We start from the raw sequence: 10,582 nt of genomic DNA, 5'->3' as shown, positions 1-10,582 counted from the left end.
GCAGTTACCTGTCTCCCCCTACAGCAGTTACCTGTCCCCCCTACAGCAGTTACCTGTCTCCCCCCTACAGCAGTTACCTGTCCCCCCTACAGCAGTTACCTGTCTCCCCCCTACAGCAGTTACCTGTCTCCCCCCTACAGCAGTTACCTGTCCCCCTACAGCAGTTACCTGTCTCCCCCTCTCCCCCCTACAGCAGTTACCTGTCTCCCCCTACAGCAGTTACCTGTCTCCCCCCTACAGCAGTTACCTGTCTCCCCCTACAGCAGTTACCTGTCCCCCCCCTACAGCAGTTACCTGTCTCCCCCCTACAGCAGTTACCTGTCTCCCCCCTACAGCAGTTACCTGTCCCCCCTACAGCAGTTACCTGTCTCCCCCTACAGCAGTTACCGTCTCCCCCTACAGCAGTTACCTGTGTCCCCCTACAGCAGTTACCTGTCTCCCCTACAGCAGTTACCTGTCTCCCCTACAGCAGTTACCTGTCTCCCCTACAGCAGTTACCTGTCTCCCCCTACAGCAGTTACCTGTCTCCCCCCACAGCAGTTACCTGTCTCCCCCCTACAGCAGTTACCTGTCTCCCCCTACAGCAGTTACCTGTCTCCCCCCTACAGCAGTTACCTGTCTCCCCCTACAGCAGTTACCTGTCTCCCCCTACAGCAGTTACCTGTGTCCCCCTACAGCAGTTACCTGTCTCCCCCTACAGCAGTTACCTGTCTCCCCCTACAGCAGTTACCTGTCTCCCCCTACAGCAGTTACCTGTCTCCCCCTACAGCAGTTACCTGTCTCCCCTACAGCAGTTACCTGTCTCCCCCTACAGCAGTTACCTGTCCCCCCTACAGCAGTTACCTGTCTCCCCCTACAGCAGTTACCTGTCCCCCCCTACAGCAGTTACCTGTCTCCCCCCTACAGCAGTTACCTGTCTCCCCCCTACAGCAGTTACCTGTCTCCCCCTACAGCAGTTACCTGTCTCCCCCTACAGCAGTTACCTGTCTCCCCCCTACAGCAGTTACCTGTCTCCCTCTACAGCAGTTACCTGTCTCCCCCTACAGCAGTTACCTGTCTCCCCCTCTCCCCCTACAGCAGTTACCTGTCTCCCCCTACAGCAGTTACCTGTCTCCCCCCCTACAGCAGTTACCTGTCTCCCCCTACAGCAGTTACCTGTCTCCCCCTACAGCAGTTACCTGTCTCCCCCTACAGCAGTTACCTGTCCCCCTACAGCAGTTACCTGTCCCCCCCTACAGCAGTTACCTGTCCCCCCTACAGCAGTTACCTGTCCCTCCCTACAGCAGTTACCTGTCTCCCCCTACAGCAGTTACCTGTCTCCCCCTACAGCAGTTACCGTCTCCCCTACAGCAGTTACCTGTCTCCCCCTACAGCAGTTACCTGTCTCCCCCCTACAGCAGTTACCTGTCTCCCCCCTACAGCAGTTACCTGTCTCCCCCTACAGCAGTTACCTGTCTCCCCCCTACAGCAGTTACCTGTCTCCCCTACAGCAGTTACCTGTCTCCCCCTACAGCAGTTACCTGTGTCCCCCTACAGCAGTTACCTGTCTCTCCCTACAGCAGTTACCTGTCTCCCCCCTACAGCAGTTACCTGTCTCCCCCTACAGCAGTTACCTGTCTCCCCCTACAGCAGTTACCTGTCTCCCCCTACAGCAGTTACCTTTCTCCCCCCTACAGCAGTTACCTGTCTCCCCTACAGCAGTTACCTGTCTCCCCCTACAGCAGGTACCTGTCTCCCCCCTACAGCAGTTACCTGTCCCCCTACAGCAGTTACCTGTCTCCCCCCTACAGCAGTTACCTGTCTCCCCCTACAGCAGTTACCTGTCTCCCCCTACAGCAGTTACCTGTCTCCCCCTACAGCAGTTACCTGTCTCCCCCTACAGCAGTTACCTGTCTCCCCCTACAGCAGTTACCTGTCTCCCCCTACAGCAGTTACCTGTCTCCCCCTACAGCAGTTACCTGTCTCCCCTACAGCAGTTACCTGTCTCCCCCTACAGCAGTTACCTGTCTCCCCCTACAGCAGTTACCTGTGTCCCCCTACAGCAGTTACCTGTCTCCCCCTACAGCAGTTACCTGTGTCCCCTACAGCAGTTACCTGTCTCCCCTACAGCAGTTACCTGTCTCCCCCTACAGCAGTTACCTGTCTCCCCCTACAGCAGTTACCTGTCTCCCCCTACAGCAGTTACCTGTCTCCCCCTACAGCAGTTACCTGTCTCCCCCCTACAGCAGTTACCTGTCTCCCCCTACAGCAGTTACCTGTGTCTCCAGAGAAAGTCTTTCTCCTGTTCGGACAGCTCATACAGAGGGTCCCTGCTACAGAGAGACCTGAGCTGCTCACCATCCGCCGCTGACACACTGCTGTCACACGCCAGCCTGCTACTCTGAAACACACAGCATCACAGGACATTACTCCTAAACCAGTAGTTATAACCCCAGTTCTCTCACCAGTCGTAACCCCAGTTCTCTCACCAGTCCTAGACCAGTAGTTATAACCCCAGTTCTCTCACCAGTCGTAACCCCAGTTCTCTCACCAGTCCTAGACAGTTATAACCCCAGTTCTCTCACCAGTCGTAACCCCAGTTCTCTCACCAGTCCTAGACAGTAGTTATAACCCCAGTTCTCTCACCAGTCGCAACCCCAGTTCTCTCACCAGTCCTAGACCAGTAGTTATAACCCCAGTTCTCTCACCAGTCGTAACCCCAGTTCTCTCACCAGTCCTAGACCAGTAGTTATAACCCCAGTTCTCTCACCAGTCCTAGACCAGTAGTTATAACCCCAGTTCTCTCACCAGTTATAACCCCAGTTCTCTCACCAGTCCTAGACCAGTCGTAACCCCAGTTCTCTCACCAGTCCTAGACAGTAGTTTAACCCCAGTTCTCTCACCAGTCCTAGACAGTACTTATAACCCCAGTTCTCTCACCAGTCCTAGACCAGTAGTTATAACCCCAGTTCTCTCACCAGTCGTAACCCCAGTTCTCTCACCAGTTATAACCCCAGTTCTCTCACCAGTCCTAGACCAGTAGTTATAACCCCAGTTCTCTCACCAGTTATAACCCCAGTTCTCTCACCAGTCCTAGACCAGTCGTAACCCCAGTTCTCTCACCAGTCCTAGACAGTAGTTTAACCCCAGTTCTCTCACCAGTCCTAGACAGTACTTATAACCCCAGTTCTCTCACCAGTCCTAGACCAGTAGTTATAGCCCCAGTTCTCTCACCAGTCCTAACCCCAGTTCTCTCACCAGTCCTAGACCAGTAGTTAGAACCCCAGTTCTCTCACCAGTCCTAGACCAGTAGTTAGAACCCCAGTTCTCTCACCAGTCGTAACCCCAGTTCTCTCACCAGTCCTAGACAGTAGTTACAATCCCAGTTCTCACCAGTCGTAACCCCAGTTCTCTCACCAGTCCTAGACAGTAGTTATAACCCCAGTTCTCTCACCAGTCCTAGACCAGTAGTTACAACCCCAGATCTCTCACCAGTCGTAACCCCAGTTCTCCCACCTGTCCTAGACAGTAGTTATAACCCCAGTTCTCTCACCAGTCGTAACCCCAGTTCTCTCACCAGTCCTAGACCAGTAGTTATAACCCCAGTTCTCTCACCAGTCGTAACCCCAGTTCTCTCACCAGTCCTAGACCAGTAGTTATAACCCCAGTTCTCTCACCAGTCGTAACCCCAATTCTCTCACCAGTCCTAGACCAGTAGTTATAACCCCAGTTCTCTCACCAGTCCTAGACCAGTAGTTATAACCCCAGTTCTCTCACCAGTCCTAGACAGTAGTTATAACCCCAGTTCTCTCACCAGTCGTAACCCCAGTTCTCTCACCAGTTATAACCCCAGTTCTCTCACCAGTCCTAGACCAGTAGTTATAACCCCAGTTCTCTCACCAGTTATAACCCCAGTTCTCTCACCAGTCCTAGACCAGTCGTAACCCCAGTTCTCTCACCAGTCCTAGACAGTAGTTTAACCCCAGTTCTCTCACCAGTCCTAGACAGTACTTATAACCCCAGTTCTCTCACCAGTCCTAGACCAGTAGTTATAACCCCAGTTCTCTCACCAGTCCTAGACAGTAGTTATAACCCCAGTTCTCTCACCAGTCCTAGACAAGTAGTTAGAACCCCAGTTCTCTCACCAGTCCTAGACCAGTAGTTATAACCCCAGTTCTCTCACCAGTCGTAACCCCAGTTCTCTCACCAGTCGTAACCCCAGTTCTCTCACCAGTCCTAGACAGTAGTTATAATCCCAGTTCTCACCAGTCGTAACCCCAGTTCTCTCACCAGTCCTAGACAGTAGTTATAACCCCAGTTCTCTCACCAGTCCTAGACCAGTAGTTACAACCCCAGTTCTCTCACCAGTCGTAACCCCAGTTCTCTCACCTGTCCTAGACAGTAGTTATAACCCCAGTTCTCTCACCAGTCGAACCCCAGTTCTCTCACCAGTCCTAGACCAGTAGTTATAACCCCAGTTCTCTCACCAGTCGTAACCCCAGTTCTCTCACCAGTCCTAGACCAGTAGTTATAACCCCAGTTCTCTCACCAGTCCTAGACCAGTAGTTATAACCCCAGTTCTCTCACCAGTCCTAGACAGTAGTTATAACCCCAGTTCTCTCACCAGTCGTAACCCCAGTTCTCTCACCAGTTATAACCCCAGTTCTCTCACCAGTCCTAGACCAGTAGTTATAACCCCAGTTCTCTCACCAGTCCTAGACAGTCGTAACCCCAGTTCTCTCACCAGTCCTAGACAGTAGTTTAACCCCAGTTCTCTCACCAGTCCTAGACAGTACTTATAACCCCAGTTCTCTCACCAGTCCTAGACCAGTAGTTATAGCCCCAGTTCTCTCACCAGTCGTAACCCCAGTTCTCTCACCAGTCCTAGACCAGTAGTTATAATCCCAGTTCTCACCAGTCGTAACCCCAGTTCTCTCACCAGTCGTAACCCCAGTTCTCTCACCAGTCCTAGACCAGTAGTTATAACCCCAGTTCTCTCACCAGTTATAACCCCAGTTCTCTCACCAGTCCTAGACCAGTCGTAACCCCAGTTCTCTCACCAGTCCTAGACAGTAGTTTAACCCCAGTTCTCTCACCAGTCCTAGACAGTACTTATAACCCCAGTTCTCTCAGCAGTCCTAGACCAGTAGTTATGGCCCCAGTTCTCTCACCAGTCGTAACCCCAGTTCTCTCACCAGTCCTAGACCAGTAGTTATAACCCCAGTTCTCTCACCAGTCCTAGACATTAGTTATAACCCCAGTTCTCTCACCAGTCCTAGACCAGTAGTTAGAACCCCAGTTCTCTCACCAGTCCTAGACCAGTAGTTATAACCCAAGTTCTCTCACCAGTCGTAACCCCAGTTCTCTCACCAGTCCTAGACCAGTAGTTAGAACCCCAGTTCTCTCACCAGTCCTAGACCAGTAGTTATAACCCCAGTTCTCTCACCAGTCGTAACCCCAGTTCTCTCACCAGTCGTAACCCCAGTTCTCTCACCAGTCCTAGACAGTAGTTATAATCCCAGTTCTCACCAGTCGTAACCCCAGTTCTCTCACCAGTCCTAGACAGTAGTTATAACCCCAGTTCTCTCACCAGTCGTAACCCCAGTTCTCTCACCAGTCCTAGACCAGTAGTTATAACCCCAGTTCTCTCACCAGTCCTAGACCAGTAGTTATAACCCCAGTTCTCTCACCAGTCCTAGACAGTAGTTATAACCCCAGTTCTCTCACCAGTCGTAACCCCAGTTCTCTCACCAGTTATAACCCCAGTTATCTCACCAGTCCTAGACCAGTAGTTATAACCCCAGTTCTCTCACCAGTTATAACCCCAGTTCTCTCACCAGTCCAAGCCAGTCGTAACCCCAGTTCCCTCACCAGTCCTAGACAGTAGTTTAACCCCAGTTCTCTCACCAGTCCTAGACAGTAGTTATAACCCCAGTTCTCTCACCAGTCCTAGACCAGTAGTTATAGCCCCAGTTCTCTCACCAGTCGTAACCCCAGTTCTCTCCACCAGTCCTAGACCAGTAGTTATAACCCCAGTTCTCTCACCAGTCCTAGACAGTAGTTATAACCCCAGTTCTCTCACCAGTCCTAGACCAGTAGTTAGAACCCCAGTTCTCTCACCAGTCCTAGACCAGTAGTTATAACCCCAGTTCTCTCACCAGTCGTAACCCCAGTTCTCTCACCAGTCCTAGACAGTAGTTATAATCCCAGTTCTCACCAGTCGTAACCCCAGTTCTCTCACCAGTCCTAGACAGTAGTTATAACCCCAGTTCTCTCACCAGTCCTAGACCAGTAGTTACAACCCCAGTTCTCTCACCAGTCGTAACCCCAGTTCTCTCACCTGTCCTAGACAGTAGTTATAACCCCAGTTCTCTCACCAGTCGTAACCCCAGTTCTCTCACCAGTCCTAGACCAGTAGTTATAACCCCAGTTCTCTCACCAGTCGTAACCCCAGTTCTCTCACCAGTCCTAGACAGTTGTTATAACCCCAGTTCTCTCACCAGTCCTAGACCAGTAGTTATAACCCCAGTTCTCTCACCAGTCTGACCCCAGTTCTCTCACCAGTCCTAGACCAGTAGTTATAACCCCAGTTCTCTCACCAGTCGTAACCCCAGTTCTCTCACCAGTCCTAGACCAGTAGTTATACCCCAGTTCTCTCACCAGTTACCCCATTCTCTCACCAGTCCTAGACCAGTAGTTATAACCCCAGTTCTCTCACCAGTCGTAACCCCAGTTCTCTCACCAGTCCTAGACCAGTAGTTATAACCCCAGTTCTCTCACCAGTCGTAACCCCAGTTCTCTCACCAGTCCTAGACCAGTAGTTATAACCCCAGTTCTCTCACCAGTCCTAGACCAGTAGTTATAACCCCAGTTCTCTCACCAGTCGTAACCCCAGTTCTCTCACCAGTCCTAGACCAGTAGTTATAACCCCAGTTCTCTCACCAGTCGTAACCCCAGTTCTCTCACCAGTCCTAGACCAGTAGTTATAACCCCAGTTCTCTCACCAGTCGTAACCCCAGTTCTCTCACCAGTCCTAGACAGTAGTTATAACCCCAGTTCTCTCACCAGTCGGTAACCCCAGTTCTCTCACCAGTCCTGAAGTGTTATAACCCCAGTTCTCTCACCAGTCCTAGACCAGTAGTTATAACCCCAGTTCTCTCACCAGTCCCCACGTAACCCCAGTTCTCTCACCAGTCCTAGACCAGTAGTTATAACCCCAGTTCTCTCACCAGTCGTAACCCCAGTTCTCTCACCAGTCCTAAGAACCCCAGTTCTCTCACCAGTCCTTCCCGCTAGACCAGTAGTTATAACCCCAGTTCTCTCACCAGTCCGTAACCCCAGTTCTCTCACCAGTCCTAGACCAGTAGTTATAACCCCAGTTCTCTCACCAGTCGTAACCCCAGTTCTCTCACCAGTCCTAGACCAGTAGTTATAACCCCAGTTCTCTCACCAGTCCTAGACGTAACCCCAGTTCTCTCACCAGTCCTACAGAGTTATACCCCAGTTCTCTCACCAGTCGTAACCCCAGTTCTCTCACCAGTCCTAGACAGTAGTTATAACCCCAGTTCTCTCACCAGTCGTAACCCCAGTTCTCTCACCAGTCCTAGACCAGTAGTTATAACCCCAGTTCTCTCACCAGTCCTAGACAGTAGTTATAACCCCAGTTCTCTCACCAAGTCGTAACCCCAGTTCTCTCACCAGTCATAACCCCAGTTCTCTCACCAGTCCTAGACCAGTAGTTATAACCCCAGTTCTCTCACCAGTTATAACCCCAGTTCTCTCACCAGTCCTAGACCAGTCGTAACCCCAGTTCTCTCACCAGTCCTAGACAGTAGTTTAACCCCAGTTCTCTCACCAGTCCTAGACAGTACTTATAACCCCAGTTCTCTCACCAGTCCTAGACCAGTAGTTATGGCCCCAGTTCTCTCACCAGTCGTAACCCCAGTTCTCTCCACCAGTCCTAGACCAGTAGTTATAACCCCAGTTCTCTCACCAGTCCTAGACATTAGTTATAACCCCAGTTCTCTCACCAGTCCTAGACCAGTAGTTAGAACCCCAGTTCTCTCACCAGTCCTAGACCAGTCATTATCCCCAGTTCTCTCACCAGTCCTAGACCAGTAGTTATAACCCCAGTTCCTCACCAGTCGTAACCCCAGTTCTCTCTCACCAGTCCTAGACCAGTAGTTATAACCCCAGTTCTCTCACCAGTCCTAGACCAGTAGTTAAACCCCAGTTCTCTCACCAGTCGTAACCCCAGTTCTCTCACCAGTCCTAGACAGTAGTTATAACCCCAGTTCTCTCACCAGTCGTAACCCCAGTTCTCTCACCAGTCCTAGACAGTAGTTATAACCCCAGTTCTCTCACCAGTCGTAACCCCAGTTCTCTCACCAGTCCTAGACCAGTAGTTATAACCCCAGTTCTCTCACCAGTCGTAACCCCAGTTCTCTCACCAGTCCTAGACCAGTAGTTATAACCCCAGTTCTCTCACCAGTCCTAGACCAGTAGTTATAACCCCAGTTCTCTCACCAGTCCGTAACCCCAGTTCTCTCACCAGTGCGATATAACCCCAGTTCTCTCACCAGTCCTAGACCAGTAGTTATAACCCCAGTTCTCTCACCAGTTATAACCCCAGTTCTCTCACCAGTCCTAGACCAGTAGTTATAACCCCAGTTCTCTCACCAGTCGTAACCCCAGTTCTCTCACCAGTCCTAGACAGTAGTTATAACCCCAGTTCTCTCACCAGTCGTAACCCCAGTTCTCTCACCAGTCCTAGACCAGTAGTTATAACCCCAGTTCTCTCAGACCAGTCTAACCCAGTTCTCTCACAGTCCTAGACCAGTAGTTATAACCCCAGTTCTCTCACCAGTCAATTAACCCCAGTTCTCTCACCAGTCCTAGACAGTAGTTATAACCCCAGTTCTCTCACCAGTCGTAACCCCAGTTCTCTCACCAGTCCTAGACCAGTAGTTATAACCCCAGTTCTCTCACCAGTCGTAACCCCAGTTCTCTCACCAGTCCTAGACCAGTAGTTATAACCCCAGTTCTCTCACCAGTCCTAGACCAGTAGTTATAACCCCAGTTCTCTCACCAGTCGTAACCCCAGTTCTCTCACCAGTCCTAGACCAGTAGTTATAACCCCAGTTCTCTCTCCCAGTTCTCTCACCAGTCCTAGACAGTAGTTATAACCCCAGTTCTCTCACCAGTCGTAACCCCAGTTCTCTCACCAGTCCTAGACAGTAGTTATAACCCCAGTTCTCTCACCAGTCGTAACCCCAGTTCTCTCACCAGTCCTAGACAGTAGTTATAACCCCAGTTCTCTCACCAGTCCTAGACAGTAGTTATAACCCCAGTTCTCCACCAGTCGTAACCCCAGTTCTCTCACCAGTCCTAGACCAGTAGTTATAACCCCAGTTCTCTCACCAGTCAACCCCAGTGCAACCCAGTTCTCTCACCAGTCCTAGACCAGTAGTTTATAACCCCAGTTCTCTCACCAGTCCTAGACGTATAACCCCAGTTCTCTCACCAGTCCTAGACCAGTAGTTATCAACCCCAGTTCTCTCACCAGTCCTAGACCAGTAGTTATAACCCCAGTTCTCTCACCAGTCCTAGACAGTAGTTATAACCCCAGTTCTCTCACCAGTCCTAGACCAGTAGTTTAGAACCCCAGTTCTCTCACCAGTCCTAGACCAGTAGTTATAACCCCAGTTCTCTCACCAGTCGTAACCCCAGTTCTCTCACCAGTCGTAACCCTCTCACCAGTCCCAGTAGTTATAATCCCAGTTCTCACCAGTCGTAAACCCCAGTTCTCTCACCCAGTCCTAGACCAGTAGTTATAACCCCAGTTCTCTCACCAGTCGTAACCCCAGTTCTCTCACCAGTCCTAGACCAGTAGTTATAACCCCAGTTCTCTCACCAGTCACTAGACCAGTAGTTATAACCCCAGTTCTCTCACCAGTCGTAACCCCAGTTCTCTCACCAGTCCTAGACCAGTAGTTATAACCCCAGTTCTCTCACCAGTCGTAACCCCAGTTCTCTCACCAGTCCTATAACCCCAGTTCTCTCACCAGTCCTAGACCAGTAGTTATAACCCCAGTTCTCTCACCAGTTATAGCCCCAGTTCTCTCACCAGTCCTAGACCAGTCGTAACCCCAGTTCTCTCACCAGTCCTAGACAGTAGTTTAACCCCAGTTCTCTCACCAGTCCTAGACAGTACTTATAACCCCAGTTCTCTCACCAGTCCTAGACCAGTAGTTATAGCCCCAGTTCTCTCACCAGTTGTAACCCCAGTTCTCTCACCAGTCCTAGACCAGTAGTTATAACCCCAGTTCTCTCACCAGTCCTAGACAGTAGTTATAACCCCAGTTCTCTCACCAGTCCTACACCAGTAGTTATAACCCCAGTTCTCTCACCAGTCCTAGACCAGTAGTTATAACCCCAGTTCTCTCATACCAGTCGTAACCCCAGTTCTCTCACCAGTCCTAGACAGTAGTTATAATCCCAGTTCTCACCAGTCGTAACCCCAGTTCTCTCACCAGTCCTAGACAGTAGTTATAACCCCAGTTCTCTCACCAGTCCTAGACCAGTAGTTACAACCCCAGTTCTC

General features: G+C 50.9%; 1 pseudogene; it reads right to left on the bottom strand.

Annotated features, from left to right (window-relative positions):
* The window catches only part of LOC106594877 (phosphatidylinositol 4,5-bisphosphate 3-kinase catalytic subunit alpha isoform-like), a 121,947-nt pseudogene that overhangs the window by 34,679 nt on the left and 76,686 nt on the right, over positions 1 to 10,582 (bottom strand).

This window comes from Salmo salar, chromosome ssa18, assembly GCF_905237065.1.
Source record: "Salmo salar chromosome ssa18, Ssal_v3.1, whole genome shotgun sequence".
Taxonomy (NCBI): domain Eukaryota; kingdom Metazoa; phylum Chordata; class Actinopteri; order Salmoniformes; family Salmonidae; genus Salmo; species Salmo salar.
This window is presented reverse-complemented; position numbering and strand designations above follow the sequence as displayed.